General features: G+C 41.8%; 1 protein-coding gene across 1 annotated transcript in view; it reads left to right on the top strand.

The window, feature by feature from the left end:
* The window catches only part of ANKRD55 (ankyrin repeat domain 55), a 402,288-nt gene that overhangs the window by 238,105 nt on the left and 145,243 nt on the right, over positions 1-18,940 (top strand). The window contains exon 7 of the mRNA XM_059175015.1: positions 909-1,064. The gene's annotated coding sequence lies outside the window, so the exon portion shown is untranslated. The remainder of the gene's footprint in view (positions 1-908; positions 1,065-18,940) is intronic.

Genomic DNA, 18,940 nt, shown 5'->3' with positions numbered 1-18,940 from the left:
TGAGTACTACTGTGCTTCTCTTGGGTTTTATTTATAATAAACTCTCTTGCCTTTCCTAAATTTGTCCAGTTTCTCCCATGTTAATCTCAGCCAGAGGCACAACATCAGAAAAGAGGTAAAGAATGATGTTTTTGCTCCTGAAATTAGGCTTAACCAAGACAAGCATTAAGTTTGGTGCCTCATTAGTGTATCCAAAAGAAAATGAGGGGAGAACCTAAGTGCTGTTATAAAAATAAATGTTGGCAGAGAATAGACAAGCTGGAAGGAAAGTTGGGTATCAATTTCTATAATGCCCATAACTTTATTATCTTTTTCATTGTGCAAGTAAAATATATTCATCAAAAATTTTGGAAATCTTGGAGAAGTACCCCCAAAACTAAATAAAACTATTTATAGTAGTCTTACTATCCAGAAATAAATACTACTCGTATTTTTGTTTTTCCCAATATAAGATGTAATTTTCTTTCTTTCTTTCCATGCTGCTAAAATTAGAAATGTTTCTCCTCTCCAGACAGACATTTTGATCCTTTTTTTATTATAACAAGGTGATAACTTTGATTATAAAAGACAGAGATGGATCAAAAGACTCTCCCTCTCCTTTGAGTCCTATCTCGTTGCAGTGCCAAGTGGTACCCAGTTGTCCACACTATTCTGTCCTCTGCCCCCAAACAGGACTGTGCACCTGCCCCTCCAGTTCCACCTAGCCCCTCGAGTGGATGAAGCAGGGTTGTTTTCTGCCAGCTGAACAGCAATACTAAAAGACAGTCACAGATGCATCTCATTTTCTAGGACAGTTGAAAACCTTAATAATAATAATTACAATTAACTGAGATCTTTCTATCTAAATACTTGGAACAGTAGCTCATTTAATCCTGACAATATTTCAATTGGATGTTTTCCCTCAATAGGTGCAGAGTCCGGCTTGGAGCCCACAACAGTCTTGCCTTTAACCACCTTAGAAGAACTCCTATAGAGATGCTGACAGTGTGACGGTGACACCAAAGCTGCAGAACATTCTAGTGGTGAAGAGAGACCGGAGGAGTTTCCAAACTGAAAATCTGAAAGTGAGTTGGAAATTCAGGATTTATTATTAAAATGTGAGATGTTACCATACATAGAGAAACTGAGTGAATTTAATGACATTGGGAAGTGTTTCATTTTGTTTTGCAATTAGTCATCCATTCAAGTGATATTGTAGTATTATATATAATACTTTGGTTTATCTTCTTTTTTTAAAATTTATTTATTATCATTTTTAATATGTTATGTTAGTCACCATACAGTATATATCTTCTTTTATATTTTGTGATTGAAAAAGAATAATCAAATAGAGAAGTCTGCTGATTTGCCTTGGCCTGCTCCTCCAAGGGAAAGCTATAGCTCAAGTCAGAGGCCACCACCTACTAGAGAGATTCAAGCAGTGGGAAGATCATGGGGCTTCAGATTCAAATTCCTGCTCTCTGTTTGCTAGCTAAGATATTTACTAGGTGATCTTTATTCACCCTTTTTACAAAATTTCTTCAAAAAAATTTTTTTTAGTCTTAATTTTAATTCCAGCATAGTTAACATAACAGTGTTACAGTAGTTTCAGATGTACAATATAGTGACTGAGCAGTTCCATACCCCACCCAGTGCTCATCGTGACAAGGGCCCTCCTTTATCCCCGTCACCTATTTTACCCATGTCCCCACCCGTCTCCCTTCTGGTAATGAAACACTTTGTTCTCTACGGTTAAGAGTCTGTTTCTTAAGAAAGACTCAAGAATCTGTTTATCTCTCTTTTTATTTTCCTTTGCTCCTTTGTTTTGTTTCTTAAATTCAACATATGAATGACATTGTATGGTATTTATGTTTCTCTGACTGACTTATTTCGCTTAGCATTATACTCTGTAGCTCCACCCATGCCATTGGAAATGACAAGATTTCATTCTTTTTACGGCTGAATAATATTCTTGTGTGTGTGTGTGCGTGTGTATCATATTTTCCTTATCCATTCATCTATCTTCTTTTTTTTTTTTTAAAGATTTGATTTATTTATTTGACAGAGAGAGATCACAAGTAGGCAGAGAGGCAGGCAGAGAGAGAGGGGAGGAAGCAGGCTCCCTGCTGAGCAGAGAGCCCAATGTGGGACTCGATCCCAGGACCCTGAGATCATGACCTGAGCTGAAGGCAGCGGCTTAACCCACTGAGCCACCCCGGCGCCCCCATTCATCTATCTTTAGACACAAGGGCTGCTTCTGTAATTAGGCTATCGTAAATGATGCTGCTATACGCATAGGGATGGATGTATCCTTTGGAATTAGTGTTTTTGTGTTCTTTGGGTAAATACTCATTGATGCAGTTCCGAGATCATAGGATAGTTCTATTTTAACTTTTTGAGGAATCTCCATACTGTTTTCCAGAGTGGCTGCACCAGTTTGCATTCCCACCAACAGTGCACAAGGATTCCTTTTTCTCCACATTCTTGCCGACACTTGTTGTTTCTGTGTTGTTAATTCTAGCCATTCTGACAGGTGTGAGGTGATATCTCAATGGGATTTTGATTGGCATTTCCCTGATGATGAGTGATGTTGAGCATCTTTCATGTGTCTATTTGCCATCTGGAGGTCTTCTCTGGAGAAATGTCTGTTTATGTCTCCTGCCCATTTTTTAATTGGACTATTTGTTTTTTGGGTGTTGAGTTTTATCAATTCTTTATATATCTTGGGGACTAATCCTTTATTGGATATGCCATTTACAAATATCTTCTCCATTCAGTAGGTTGCCTTTTAGTTTTGTTGTTTCCTTTTCTGTGCAGAAACTTTTCATTTTTATGTAGCCTCAACGATTTTGCTTTTATTTCCATTGCCTTAGGATACATTTCTAGAAAAATTTGCTATCTCCCATGTCAGAGATCCTTGCTCATCCTTAATTTCCTTAAGAGAGAAATGGAATAAAATCTCCTTTGCAGTGATTTTGAGAGGATTAAATAAGACCCTGTATGTAAAGTGCCTGGCAGCAGAAGTTAGTTAAGAAATAAATAACTTGAGGGGAGGAGTCAAGATGGCGGAGAAGTAGCAAGCTGAGACTGCTTCAGCTAGCCGGAGATCAGCTAGATAGCTTATCTAAAGATTGCAAACACCTGAAAATCCATCGGCAGATCGAAGAGAAGAAGAACAGCAATTCTGGAAACAGAAAAACAACCACTTTCTGAAAGGTAGGACCGGCGGAGAAGTGAATCCAAAGCGACGGGAAGATAGACCCCGGGGGGAGGGGCCGGCTCCCGGCAAGCGGCGGAGCAACCGCGCACAAAATCAGGACTTTTAAAAGTCTGTTCCGCTGAGGGACATCGCTCCAGAGGCTAAACCGGGGCGAAGCCCACGCGGGGTCAGCGTGGCCTCAGGTCCCGCAGGGTCACAGAAGGATCGGGGGTGTCTGAGTGTCGCAGAGCTTGCGGGTATTGGAACGGGAAAGCCGGCTACAGAGACAGAGCCGACAGTAAGCTCGCAGCTCCGTGTTACCTTGAACCGGTCGCAGGCTCGGTGAGCTCGGAGCGCGGCCGGAGGTCAGGCAGACGGGAGTAACTGGGCGCTGTTCTCTGAGGGCGCACTGAGGAGTGGGGCCCTGGGCTCTCGGCTCCTCCAGGCCGGAGACCAGGAGGCCGCCATTTGTATTCCCGTCCTCTGGAACTCTACGGAAAGCGCTCAGGGAACAAAAGCTCCTGAAAGCAAACCCGAGCGGATTACTCACCCCGGCCCCGGGTAAGGGCGGTGTAATTCCGCCTGGGGCAAAGACACTTGAGAATCACTACACCAGGCCCCTCCCCCAGAAGATCAACAAGAAATCCAGCCGAGACCAAGTTCACCTACCAAGGAGTGCGGTTTCAATACCAAGGAGAGCAGCAGAATTCCAGAGGAGGAGAAAGCCAAGCACGGAACTCATGGCTTTTTTCCTGTGATTTTTTTTAGTCTTGCAGTTAATTTAATTTTTTCTTTTTCATTTTTTTTTTTTTCTCGCCTTCAGGTAAAATTTTTTTTTTTTAACTGTTACCTTTTTCTTTTTTAACGATTTTTTAATAGTTTATCTAATATATATATATATTTTTTTACATTTTTCTTAGGTGTTTTCTTTTTTAAAAAAATTCTTTTCTTTTCTTTTCTTTTTTTTTTTTTTTTTCTTTTTTCTTTCTTCCTTTTTGAACCTCTTTTTATCCCCTTTCTCCCCACTCACGATTTTGGATCTCTTCTAATTTGGCTAAAGCATATTTTCCTGGGGTTGTTGCCACCCTTTTAGTATTTTACTTGCCCCTTCATTTACTCTTATCTGGACAAAATGACAAGACGTAAAAATTCACCACAAAAAAAAGAACAAGAGGCAGTACCGAAGGCTAGGGACCTAATCAATACAGACATCGGTAATATGTCAGATCTAGAGTTCAGAATGACAATTCTCAAGGTTCTAGCCGGGCTCGAAAAAGGCATGGAAGATATTAGAGAAACCCTCTCGAGAGATATAAAAGCCCTTTCTGGAGAAATAAAAGAACTAAAATCTAACCAAGTTGAAATCAAAAAAGCTATTAATGAGGTGCAATCAAAAATGGAGGCTCTCACTGCTAGGATAAATGAGGCAGAAGAAAGAATTAGTGATATAGAAGACCAAATGACAGAGAATAAAGAAGCTGATCAAAAGAGGGACAAACAGCTACTGGACCACGAGGGGAGAATTCGAGAAATAAGTGACACCATAAGACGAAACAACATTAGAATAATTGGGATTCCAGAAGAAGAAGAAAGTGAGAGGGGAGCAGAAGGTATACTGGAGAGAATTATTGGGGAGAATTTCCCCAATATGGCAAAGGGAACGAGCATCAAAATTCAGGAGGTTCAGAGAATGCCCCTCAAAATCAATAAGAATAGGCCCACACCCCGTCACCTAATAGTAAAATTTACAAGTCTCAATGACAAAGAGAAAATCCTGAAAGCAGCCCGGGAAAAGAAGTCTGTAACATACAATGGTAAAAATATTAGATTGGCAGCTGACTTATCCACAGAGAACTGGCAGGCCAGAAAGAGCTGGCATGATATTTTCAGAGCACTAAACGAGAAAAACATGCAGCCAAGAATACTATATCCAGCTAGGCTATCATTGAAAATAGAAGGAGAGATTAAAAGCTTCCAGGACAAACAACAACTGAAAGAATTTGCAAATACCAAACCAGCTCTACAGGAAATATTGAAAGGGGTCCTCTAAGCAAAGAGAGAGCCTACAAGTGGTAGATCAGAAAGGAACAGAGACCATATACAGTAACAGTCACCTTACAGGCAATACAATGGCACTAAATTCATATCTCTCAATAGTTACCCTGAATGTGAATGGGCTAAATGCCCCTGTCAAAAGACACAGGGTATCAGAATGGATAAAAAAACAAAACCCATCTATATGTTGCCTCCAAGAAACACATTTTAAGCCCGAAGACACCTCCAGATTTAAAGTGAGGGGGTGGAAAAGAATTTACCATGCTAATGGACATCAGAAGAAAGCAGGAGTGGCAATCCTTATATCAGATCAATTAGATTTTAAGCCAAAGACTGTAATAAGAGATGAGGAAGGACACTATATCATACTCAAAGGGTCTGTCCAACAAGAAGATTTAACAATTTTAAATATCTATGCCCCCAACGTGGGAGCAGCCAACTATATAAACCAATTAATAACAAAATCAAAGAAACACATCAACAACAATACAATAATAGTAGGGGACTTTAACACTCCCCTCACTGAAATGGACAGGTCATCCAAGCAAAAGATCAGCAAGGAAATAAAGGCCTTAAATGACACATTGGACCAGATGGACATCACAGATATATTCAGAATATTTCATCCCAAAGCAACAGAATACACATTCTTCTCTAGTGCACATGGAACATTCTCCAGAATAGATCACATCCTCGGTCCTAAATCAGGACTCAACCGGTATCAAAAGATTGGGATCATTCCCTGCATATTTTCAGACCACAATGCTCTAAAGCTAGAACTCAACCACAAAAGGAAGTTTGGAAAGAACCCAAATACATGGAGACTAAACAGTATCCTTCTAAAGAATGAATGGGTCAACCGGGAAATTAAAGAAGAATTGAAAAAAATCACGGAAACAAATGATAATGAAAATACAACGGTTCAAAATCTGTGGGACACAACAAAGGCAGTCCTGAGAGGAAAATATATAGCGGTACAAGCCTTTCTCAAGAAACAAGAAAGGTCTCAGGTACACAACCTAACCCTACACCTAAAGGAGCTGGAGAAAGAACAAGAAAGAAACCCTAAGCCCAGCAGGAGAAGAGAAATCATAAAGATCAGAGCAGAAATCAATGAAATAGAAACCAAAAAAACAATAGAACAAATCAACGAAACTAGGAGCTGGTTCTTTGAAAGAATTAATAAAATTGATAAACCCCTGGCCCGACTTATCAAAAAGAAAAGAGAAAGGACACAAATAAATAAAATCATGAATGAAAGAGGAGAGATCACAACTAACACCAAGGAAATACAAACTATTATAAGAACATACTATGAGCAACTCTACGGCAATAAATTTGACAATCTGGAAGAAATGGATGCATTCCTAGAAACATATAAACTACCACAACTGAACCATGAAGAAATAGAAAGCCTGAACAGACCCATAACCAATAAGGAGATTGAAACAGTCATTAAAAATCTCCAAACAAACAAAAGCCCAGGGCCAGACGGCTTCCCGGGGGAATTCTACCAAACATTTAAAGAAGAACTAATTCCTATTCTCCTGAAACTGTTCCAAAAAATAGAAATGGAAGGAAAACTTCCAAACTCATTTTATGAGGCCAGCATCACCTTGATCCCAAAACCAGACAAGGATCCCACCAAAAAAGAGAGCTATAGACCGATATCCTTGATGAACACAGATGCGAAAATACTCAACAAAATACTAGCCAATCGGATTCAACAGTACATTAAAAAGATTATTCACCATGACCAAGTGGGATTTATTCCAGGGCTGCAAGGTTGGTTCAACATCCGCAAATCAGTCAATGTGATACAACACATCAATAAAAGTAAGAACAAGAACCATATGATACTCTCAATAGATGCTGAAAAAGCATTTGACAAAGTACAACATCCCTTCCTGATCAAAACTCTTCAAAGTGTAGGGATAGAGGGCACATACCTCAATATCATCAAAGCCATCTATGAAAAACCCACCGCAAATATCATTCTCAATGGAGAAAAACTGAAAGCTTTTCCGCTAAGGTCAGGAACACGGCAGGGATGTCCATTATCACCACTGCTATTCAACATCGTACTAGAGGTCCTAGCCTCAGCAATCAGACAACAAAAGGAAATTAAAGGCATCCAAATCGGCAAAGAAGAAGTCAAATTATCACTCTTCGCAGATGATATGATACTATATGTGGAAAACCCAAAAGACTCCACTCCAAAACTGCTAGAACTTATACAGGAATTCAGTAAAGTGTCAGGATATAAAATCAATGCACAGAAATCAGTTGCATTTCTCTACACCAACAGCAAGACAGAAGAAAGAGATATTAAGGAGTCAATCCCATTTACAATTGCATCCAAAACCATAAGATACCTAGGAATAAACCTAACCAAAGAGACACAGAATCTATACTCAGAAAACTATAAAGTACTCATGAAAGAAATTGAGGAAGACACAAAGAAATGGAAAAATGTTCCATGCTCCTGGATTGGAAGAATAAATATTGTGAAAATGTCTATGCTACCTAAAGCAATCTACACATTTAATGCAATTCCTATCAAAGTACCATCCATCTTTTTCAAAGAAATGGAACAAATAATTCTAAAATTTATATGGAACCAGAAAAGACCTCGAATAGCCAAAGGGATATTGAAAAAGAAAGCCAACGTTGGTGGCATCACAATTCCGGACTTCAAGCTCTATTACAAAGCTGTCATCATCAAGACAGCATGGTACTGGCACAAAAACAGACACATAGATCAATGGAACAGAATAGAGAGCCCAGAAATAGACCCTCAACTCTATGGTCAACTAATCTTCGACAAAGCAGGAAAGAATGTCCAATGGAAAAAAGACAGCCTTTTCAATAAATGGTGCTGGGAAAATTGGACAGCCACATGCAGAAAAATGAAATTGGACCATTTCCTTACACCACACACAAAAATAGACTCAAAATGGATGAAGGACCTCAATGTACGAAAGGAATCCATCAAAATCCTTGAGGAGAACACGGGCAGCAACCTCTTCGACCTCTGCCGCAGCAACATCTTCCTAGGAACAACGCAAAAGGCAAGGGAAGCAAGGGAAAAAATGAACTACTGGGATTTCATCAAGATCAAAAGCTTTTGCACAGCAAAGGAAACAGTTAACAAAATCAAAAGACAACTGACAGAATGGGAGAAGATATTTGCAAACGACATATCAGATAAAGGACTAGTGTCCAGAATCTATAAAGAACTTAGCAAACTCAACACCCAAAGAACAAATAATCCAATCAAGAAATGGGCAGAAGACATGAACAGACATTTCTGCAAAGAAGACATCCAGATGGCGAACAGACACATGAAAAAGTGCTCCATATCACTCGGCATCAGGGAAATACAAATCAAAACCACAATGAGATATCACCTCACACCAGTCAGAATGGCTAAAATCAACAAGTCAGGAAATGACAGATGCTGGCGAGGATGCGGAGAAAGGGGAACCCTCCTACACTGTTGGTGGGAATGCAAGCTAGTGCAGCCACTCTGGAAAACAGCATGGAGGTTCCTCAAAATGTTGAAAATAGAACTGCCCTATGACCCAGCAATTGCACTATTGGGTATTTACCCTAAAGATACAAATGTAGTGATCCAAAGGGACACATGCACCCGAATGTTTATAGCAGCAATGTCCACAATAGCCAAACTATGGAAAGAACCTAGATGTCCATCAACAGATGAATGGATCAAGAAGATGTGGTATATATACACAATGGAATACTATGCAGCCATCAAAAGAAATGAAATCTTGCCATTTGCAACAACGTGGATGGAACTAGAGCGTATCATGCTTAGCGAAATAAGTCAAGCAGAGAAAGACAACTATCATATGATCTCCCTGATATGAGGAAGTGGTGATGCAACATGGAGGCTTAAGTGGGTAGAAGAATAAATGAAACAAGATGGGATTGGGAGGGAGACAAACCATAAGTGACTCTTAATCTCACAAAACAAACTGAGGGTTGCCGGGGGGAAGGGGTTGAGGAGAAGGGGGTGGGATTATGGACATTGGGGAGGGTATGTGATTTGGTGAGTGCTGTGAAGTGTGTAAACCCGGTGATTCACAGACCTGGGGATAAAAATATATGTATATAAAAAATATATGTTTATAAAAAATAAAAAAAAAAAGAAATAAATAACTTTTTTTTATCTGTGCTTCCTCCTGACAGTTCATTGTTTTTGAAATATAATATATCCAACAGGGTAAGAATATCGTCATACATTCTAGTCTTGACAATGCAAAACCCACTGTGGTGGATATGGTAATCAAGCAGGATGAATGCAGAGGTTAGAGAGAAATAGTATATACCCCTCTCCCATACAGTGCCTCCACTTCCCCTACTTCCCCAGGCAGGGGCAGCAGCTGGGCCAGGAGGCTGGGAGCTGGCTGGCCTTCTGAGGCCAACTGGGATCAGATGAAAAAAGAGTGGAGGGGGAAGAGAATCTCTCCCAAATACTCTGCTAGTCTGCTCCTTTTAAAGCCCCTGAATCTTCCCAGGCTCATCCAGAGTCTTTAGTCTGTGCTCCCTATGTCTCTTGGGGACACAGATGAAGATAAAATAGTTGGAAATATCAGCTCATTATAATATTACATATGAGAGGTCTGGTACAGGATGGTTGAGAATATAATAATTACAACCCCCACAGGATCTTGCCTTTGACATCTCTCCTTTGAAGAGTCCAACAGCCTTGCCAATAATAGACTCATCCTTGCTCCCGATACTGTTAAGAAAAGGAAAAGGGACAAAAAGAACAGAGAGACTGATTCCATGGCCCTAGTCAGTGAACCCCAGTTATTGGGCTCTGAGGAGTACTAACAGCCTTGGAGGGGCTCACAAACTTCAAGTTGCTTGTGGGGCCAAAATTAATCAAAGAGCTAAGTGACAGAAGCAAAGGAACATTGAAGTAGTTTCCCCTGAGAGTTGAGTTTTGACTGTAGCAGGGTGAGTTGAAGCTTGACGTAAAAAACAAAAACAAAACACGGAAAACTATTAAAAAGTCCTTAAACTCCTGTGAGAGTGGTGGGAGCAAATTTGTCTGAGAACTTCAGGGATCTTCTGTGAGGGAAGGAACTAAACCCCCAATCCCTTTCCCTGTGATTCAAAGTGACTGAAATTTCTTGAGGTGAACTAAGGGTTAGTGGGTGACCATCGTCACCACCCACAAACAAGAAAGGCAGGGAAGTCCCTGAAACAAAATTGCTTTGAGAGAAGAATGAGACAAGAGGGAGGGGCTGGGTCCTGCTACGAGCCAGCTGGTTGAAAGGAGACTAGCAGAGGAACCTGTTCTCCACAGGGCAGACTGGAGCCTGGGATGTGACTGTGAATGAATCGAAGCCAGTTTCACTACAAGTTAGGCCAGGGTTGGTGTGGAAACCTCTCGACTGAGAGTAGTACCAGAGGACGGAGGGTGAGGGTTTATCCTCAAGAATTGTTGCAGCTGATCCCTGGAGAAGGGTCTGAATCGTGGGGGATGGGAGGCAGAGCCCAGCCATGCCACCACCAGGAAGTCTTCTTGGTCATGCTAGGAGAGACTCTCTGCAGACCTTCTTGGCTTCAGCTGCCTCCAGCTTCCATAGAAGCAGCTGGAAAGGTATTGGTTTCTGCCGGAAGGATGAAGCTAAGAAAAGAGATTGGTTTTCCCGTTGATCAGAACAGCAGTGGGCTTGAGAATTGTATTTTCCAAGGCCAACTGGGTGGCCATCATTTCTATCCCCTAACTGATGATGAGAGTGCCGTGGCTCAGAGCTTGGGCTTCAAGGTCAGACATACCTGAGTTAGAATGCTGCTCCTGTCTGTCACTCAGTAATAGTCCTTGGGCCAGTGGCTTAAAGTTCTTCCTCATGTGTTCTTTTTTTCAAATGGGGACAGTAACGATGCCTATCTCATACGGTTGTTGGGAAAATTAAAGGAGATAATGCATGTGACATGCTTGGCACCTAGGAAGCCTCAACAAATGTTCAATTAAACAAACAAAGACCAAATCAGTGCCAGGCGTATTGCCTGGGAAGAGAACTGCGTTTGGCAGGCATCTCGGATGGATATAGCAAGTAGTGTGTGAGCAACCGCGAGCAGGGTACTTCGCTAACACGGAGAGATCGTGCTGAGAAATAACGAGCACGACGGCAAGTGAGTTGGGGACAGGCCCAGAGCATTCAGGAGAAGGGCTTGAATGACCAGTGGATACAAACAAGCATCAAGGCATCCTGAATCTAAAACAACATTACCCTTTCTGATGTAATTTTTCATTCGCCCTAAAGATTTTCAGATTTGTACAAGGACTTTCTCTATTTTAGTATTTCTCCACTTGTTTCTCCCTTCCCACAAATCTTTTTTGAGGGTTCTCTTTCCATCGTTTTGTTACTTTTTTATTTCAATTCTCATCTGAAAATAATACGTGTGCCATTATTCATTTGGTGTTTCAGTGAAACATGCTCTACGTAAGACATGAGAATGCCCTCTTCTGAAACCTTTGGGGGTGAAAAACAAATGGTGCCTCTTGGGATGGTAGTGGAAGAGTCCTAAAACTTCATACGTCAGGAATCTTCTTGACAGGCCTTCCTAGGCCTGAGTCCAAGATGAAGCTGAGAAAAATGAAAAGGGATTTGGCTGACAAAGCAGATGACAGCAGGGAGAGCCAGTGAAAGGGAATTGGCCAATGGCAAAAGGGGAATTGGCAAGGCTTTGTGAAACCCCTTGCTGGAAAACCATAAACCTCAGATTGTCCGTCTGGCGCATCAGTCCTCAGAGGCAAATCATTTTTGCCTGTGGAAGGTGCCTGCCAGGAAGCTGCACCTCAGGGGGTGCCTTTGGAAAAGGGGATCGTGTCTGGATCAGTGCCCAAAATTAAGTGGATGGGGATGAGAAGAAACGGCTCACAATGAGATCTCTGAGGGCTGGGAAATGGGGAGTCGCTCCAGTGGCTGACACTTGTGAGTCACAACAATGGGAAAAGAAGTTGGGAAACAGAGGAAGAGGACAGGATGCTGGGGAGGGAGGGGGTGGGAAGCAGTTTTGTTTCTTCAGTCAGAGGCTGTCAGGGCCTGTCTTCTTCTGTGAAGGGCCTCCACTGGAAATTACTCATCGACCCTTTCGAAACTCAAGTCTGTCTTCCTCCAGGTGAATAGGCCACTTATATGGGTCTCCCAAATGAGAGTGTCTACTGTGAAAAATCTCCCTCAAAATTAAAATGTTTGTTTATGTACATGATCTCGACATAGGGCGAGCTAACATCTGCGAGCCGAGCTGATCCTGGCCAGGTGGGAGAGCAGGGCCTTCACTGCAGAGCCCTCCCCATTCCTCCGTGTCCTTTTCCCTTGTCTTCGGGTCGTACCTCTGACTTCCAGGCCATCCAGAATCCTGTTTCCGACCTACTCCTGTGGCCTCCCACTCAATACTTTCCTTCCTGAAAGTGCTGGTTTTTGACATGCATTCCCCTCATTTCCCCTATCAAGATTTCCTTGAAAATACATTTCCTTTACTTCACGGATTAGAAAAAAAATACTCACACTAAAGGGTTAATACTGGTGATTATTCAGTGTGACAAGCTCTGTTAGGCACACTGCCCTAGCCTACTTTTTCCCAACTCGTTTTCATGTCGGACGCACAGAGAAAATTTTTCCATACACTGTGAAAGACAATAGGCCACGAGGGCTCCAAGGACTTCTAAAACCCTTCTGTGCACATCAGCTGGGAAGCCATGTCTTAACTGAGCAGTTTCTCACATGTGCTTCGGTGATCTGTCGCAGTCTGCACGTGTCTCAGAAAGAGAGTGGGCCTGCTCCACTGGGTCTTCCCCTTCAGCTACAGCATCTCAGCTTTTCTGTTCTATTCATGAGACCTCTGAATAAAATTTTAAGGGAAGGAAGACTGTTGGCAGCTTAAAGTAGCTAGAAAGTCACTATCTTAAATCCAATACATAAAATCTTTCATGATAGAAGGTCAGGTGACCGTAACAGAGTGATGAGGGAGATATTCTAAAGGCAGGGGTTTCCCGCACCCTTCTACCATATCGTTCAGGCAATGGAGTTTACTCCACACAGACCCCACCGTAGGCAGGCCCTGCATATGATCTGTGCATATCTTGCCCCTCTGGCTTAAGAGAGGTTTTGTTTCTTTAAAAACTCTGATGCTGGGGCATCAGGGTGGCTGAGGCGGTTGAGCATCCAGCTCTTGGTTTCAGCCCAGATCTTGTTCTCAGGGGTCGTGGGATCAAGCCCCACATTGCGCTTTGTGCTCTGCACAGAGTCTGCTTGGGATTCTTTCTCTCCCTCTATCCCTCCTGCTTTTCTGCACTCTCTCTTCCTTAAATGAATAAATAAATCTTGAACAAAAATTTTTAAAAAATAGAAGCTCTGATGCTTGAAAAAGTTATCCTCATACCAGCAAGTAGATTAATGCCGGAGCTTGCTAATGTCTTAGCTCACTGAACCCAAAAACACAATCACTGTTCTTGCCTTTGGTACCTTTTGTATTGCATTTTGATTTATGTCGGCCACTTTTCAGAAGCCATACAACATGTAGGAGATCAAAGGTGCTGGAAGAAAGCCAAGCGAAACAAAGTGCTTATAGGATGGCTGAGGTTTCCAAAAGTTGAGGCATTGATTTGTTTACTATTATAATTATATTATTTTGTTGTTTTTATTGTTTGTATTTCCACCCTGCCTTGTTCCCAGAATGGGAAAGAGTCACTGAATCATGTTCTGTAGGAGAGATTTAATCTCAAATTTCAGGTTACTTGGTGTTTGATGAATATATAATTTCAAAACTATCAAGGGTTTTAAAAAATTCATTTATTTGAAAGAACACATGCATGCCAGAGAGAGAGCACAAGTGGGGAGGAGGAACACCGAGGGAGGGAGAAGCACACCCCTTACTGAGCAGGAAACCCGATGTGGGGCTCAATCCCAGGACCCTGGGATCATGACCTAAGCCAAAGGCAGAAGCTTAACCAACTGAGCCATCCAGGCATTTCCAAATCTAGCAGGGTTTATTGTGAAATTATTTTACCAATTTCATTGCCTGATTTTCCTTTTAAATCTTGTATTAAAGTATCACTGAGGTTACAAAAGAGTGTGTGTGTGTGCGCACGCGTGCACACGTGTATGTATGTGCCTGTGTGTGTTTCTCATTTATATTCCACATCCTATAATTTAATATAATTTAGGGTGAAGGCCTCAAAATACTGGCAAAGTTTTACCTTTTAGCCAGGATTCACCAGTAACATTTTCTATTTATCAGTAGAATTTGGATAATACACTTGAAATTTGCTTTTTTGCCTTCAGATGTTTTTCTACGAGAGATTTTTTTTTAATTGTTTTTCCAAAGCAATGGTGAGTGGAGATGTAGAATTGGTTAGAACAGATATGTTTCTGTGATCCTTGCCTCAAATTTTCTTTCTAAATTTCTAAAAGCTCTGGATGCAGTTGTCTGATTTGTTCTGGATACTTCTGGGCCAGTGAAATTCTGATCTTCAAAACAAAAAGTTTTAGGAAGAGGCCAGTGAAGGTTTATTTCTTATCAAATAAATCTGTCTCAAGCCAAAAGAACCTGTGCTTTCCATGGGTCTCATCACTTACTGAAGCAGGATTCATGCTCTTGAAAACAAAGAAGTCAGCTAGTCAAGACTGTTTCCCTTGCTTCCAACTCTGGCCTACCCTCTGATGCCTTTTCCTATTCTCATGTGTTATACAGTCTGTGTGGCACTTTATTTTAAAATATTCCAATACAAACATTGTGACGTCATTGTATTTACAAGTTGACTCTAACCTATCCTCCAAGTACAGTTAGCTAGTCTTTAAAGTACCCTATCTATCTTAGGGAGCTACCCTGTAGAAGTGGTTAATCACCAGTCAAAGTACCCTAGCTCGAATCAACGTTGTCTAAGATGGTCTCAGCATTGTAAGTATAATTAGCCAAACCTACACTGGAAGGCTTACCAATTAGCAGAAGAGATGTTTAAAATAGTTTTTAATTGGTGAAAAGAGTAGTATTCAAAACAGGTGGTTGATTAGAAGTGTCATGAATTATGTGAATGAATACAAATGGTTCAAATTTGAGGTCTAGACCTCTGGACTGGCCCCGCAGTCCTCCCCTTCACAGAGCACCTTGCACCTGGCACAGCACAAGCGGGTCACACCTCCCATCAGAAGATGGCTGCCTCAAATTCAGAGAAGACTTTTTATGGGAAATGCTGAGCAGGAGGCCTGGATAGGAGAGGACCCAAGGGTAAAGGGTGGGACTTCTCAGCTACGGATCAGGCTTACGATTATTTTTGAGTCTGCTTAAGTGGTGTCAGAACATTGTCTAAAACTTCTTTTCATTCTAATATAACTCCTGGTAGCAAGACTGTGGAGAAAGGAACGCATAAGCTTCCCCATCTGAACCCTTCTGAACGGCTGGAGGCTATTGACATTTACCAGGAAAACTTCGTATTTGCCAGGAGACCGGTTTGGCTTGGATGGATTGCTGTGCCGTGCAATTTTCAAATCTATGTTTCAAAGTCCAGATAGGGCTCCACTTACAGATATCAAAGGTTTATTTAGATAAAGATGTTTACCTTAAGGTTTAATTTTTTTTCTGGGAATTTTAGGACTCTGCATTCTGTAAATATCCCTTTCTCAATTTTTAGAGCTGCTTGAAGGTCTTATACTTGTCCCTGAATGCCACGTTACTGTAATTTCTGGGATATTTTCTGAACCCTTTTAAATTCTGGAATCCCGTGAGTTTCCTTCTTGAGCAGTAATTATGCTTCTATTCTGTGGCATTTCCTTATAAAACACTGGATCCTGAACAGATTGCCAATCAAGAGCCACTGAGGAAAGGGGACAAGCTGAGTACAATGTTCCCTCATTCTGTGCTGGCAGTGATAGGCAAGCATTGCCCAGGGATCAGGGAGAGACCCACTGAGGACCCTAGGCTTCATGCCTGCAGGATTTCTTTTGAGATTTCATGCCTATCAAGTTCATCTTCAAAGAACACAATGCCTGCCCATCTGATTTTTTATTATTGTTTAAATGAGAGTCAACCACTGACTAATTGTGTCTGGAACATGTCAGGCCAGAGCCTGACTTGGTGGGAGAAGTTAGACAAGATGATTGGGATCATGAGAGGGAATTGGGAGATACCCTTGTGGAAGGATCAGGGTAGAAAAAGGTAGCAGAATTTAGTATTAGTAATGGACTTTCTTTTATTCTGCTCTCTGAACTTTTTGGACCCCCCGGGAGCCTTGGAGGTTCTCATTGGCCTACAGAGGGTCAGCATGCTCCAGAGGGCTGCAGGGCTATGCAGCAGGGAGCCTTTGGGAGAAAGCTCTCAGGGGGCAGATCTCAGGGAGACTCCCGGCTGCAGCAGTGGGGAGTCTTCCAGGGGCCACCCTGTCCTGCTTCTCACATAAAGATCAGATTACAGGCAAAGACAAGGAACACCTTCTTTCTTGAATACAAGAAAGCAGGGAGCCAGAGCACATCAGCATGAAATAAAGACAGACTGGTGTGTACAAGGGAATGCAAGCCAGGTTTCACCCAAATTTCGCTAACAAACTAGATGTTGATATGAGAATCCTAAGGTATAATAATCATAACTGGGCATTATAATAATTATTAGTGGGTCATTATGTTAACATGTGGTCCTCAATTCATGTGGGGATACGGTCATTTTCTGTGATTCTATGTCTATTCTCTTCGTGTAATCTGGAGTTCTAGAACCATCCTGTTCTTATTAACCTGGCGTGGTTGACTTCTCTCTGCTTATGGAAGTGACAGTTCTGAGGCCACTAGCTGAAGATGGCCTTAAGTCATTTATTTCCCGGTCTCTTTCATATCCCACATTCACCAGCTTTAACTGTACTCAAAAAGTGGCTGTCATGGTCCTGACCAGGCTGAGAAGTAAATGATCCGTCACTTAAATATTGTGTGAATCTTAAATGAAGAACTGAATCTTTAGATTACCTTTGAGAGAGCTTCAAACTGGGTTATCTCTGACACAAATTGGTTCTCCCCACTGCAGTACCTGAAAACTATTCTAGAACCCAGCAGTGTTTCTGCCCTCACTTGAGTTGCCGATGTTTCAGAAGTGACCTGATGCTCCCATGGTGTCAGTAGTCTGGGTGAATTTACCAGTTCCATGTCTGTGGAAAGATCCATCCTGGCCCTGGATTTCTGATGATTCTCAGAAATCCTTACACTCTCCTGGACCTTCCTACCTCTGCCTTCTGGGACCATACATGCTGTCTCTGCGTCAACCTCTGTTCATCCAGGTGCAATTGCCAGTTTAGGTATTTAAAAATTCACTCTGTAAGTGTTTCATGAATAATGCGTTGTACTGGAGGCTTAAGATTCATGCGTCAGAGTACATAGATGGGTCATATCACCTAACAAGGCCTCACAGGTTCCTCGTGCCTCTCTCTCCTGTTTCCCAACCTCCCTTATTATCCCTGGGAGCTCCATGATCCTTTCCCTCTGTTAAGCAAATGAACCCAATTCCCTTAGCTCCTACCTATACCCTTCTATCAATGACCTCACAGAACTAAGTGTCCTCTATAAAATGAGATCTGTGCTCCTGAGAAAATAGCTAGAAATATAAATAACAGCAACAGGAATCCAGTTGCATGTTTCATTAGTTGATCGAAATCGAGCCCGAGTCTCTGCCTCCATTCAAAGGCAGCACAGTATTTTAGAAGAGGGATTGAATTTAGAGTCAACCCGTTAGACTTTAGAACCAGCAGCACCCTCCCTAGCCACATGAAGAAGCCCGCAATCCACTTGGAGTCTCAGCTCATCATCTGAAGAGTGATGGTGTTGCTAATATTTTGTATCTTTATAGTGATCTGAGGAAATGATTTTTGCAATGCACCATGAAACCTTAGAGCAGTAGTTCTAAAGACATTTTTAGCTTGACCACAGCTGAGAAGTGCTGCAGGCATTTAGGAGTGCCGGCTGTCCTGCAGTGTGAGGAGATTCTGCTTAACACAGGACTGTCATGTCAGCAATAGCATCCCTATGGAGAAACATTATTTTCGAACACAGAATAAGCGAAAGGTGTGTCACCTCTGATCTTCTGCCTTTCACACAAAATGCTGATGGATTTATACATAGTGTAGATAATTTTTTAAAAAGATTTTCCTCATTCTGGATTATTTTACCACAATCTTTGTTCCAAGGTGATAACTCCTCTGGCATCTAGTATTCTGCCAACATTTTAATTATAATCTTGAGTCTTCTCTTATAAGAAGTGTTCCCATTTAAGATGTCTTTGTTTAATCCCTCAGCCAAAACTATATTTTACCCTGCAGAAGACAAAAGGAGGAGAATAAATGATGAGGTAAAAGCTGGGGGCATTTTGCAAATGGTGAAACTACAAAGAAGCAGGTCATAAATGCCTTGGGCAGCTACGCAGGCCACAGTAGTCGTCCTCCCAAGGACCATGTTATCTGGCATAAATAACTGTTGAGCTAAAGGCAGGTCAGGTTTCAAATCTCTCCCAACCCCCCACCCCTCAGCTGGCAGTATGCACAGTAGCCTGTAATAGGACCCAGGCCTCCAGCCCCCAGACCCCTGGGAGCCACACAGTTCTGATTCTTTGGCTCTCCATCTGCCTGTGAAGCTGTGGAGAGGCCCAACATCTATAGAGCAGGCTCCTGATGTGCTGTTCTGGCCATGGTCAAGT

Source organism: Mustela lutreola, chromosome 5 (assembly GCF_030435805.1).
Source record: "Mustela lutreola isolate mMusLut2 chromosome 5, mMusLut2.pri, whole genome shotgun sequence".
Taxonomy (NCBI): domain Eukaryota; kingdom Metazoa; phylum Chordata; class Mammalia; order Carnivora; family Mustelidae; genus Mustela; species Mustela lutreola.
This window is presented reverse-complemented; position numbering and strand designations above follow the sequence as displayed.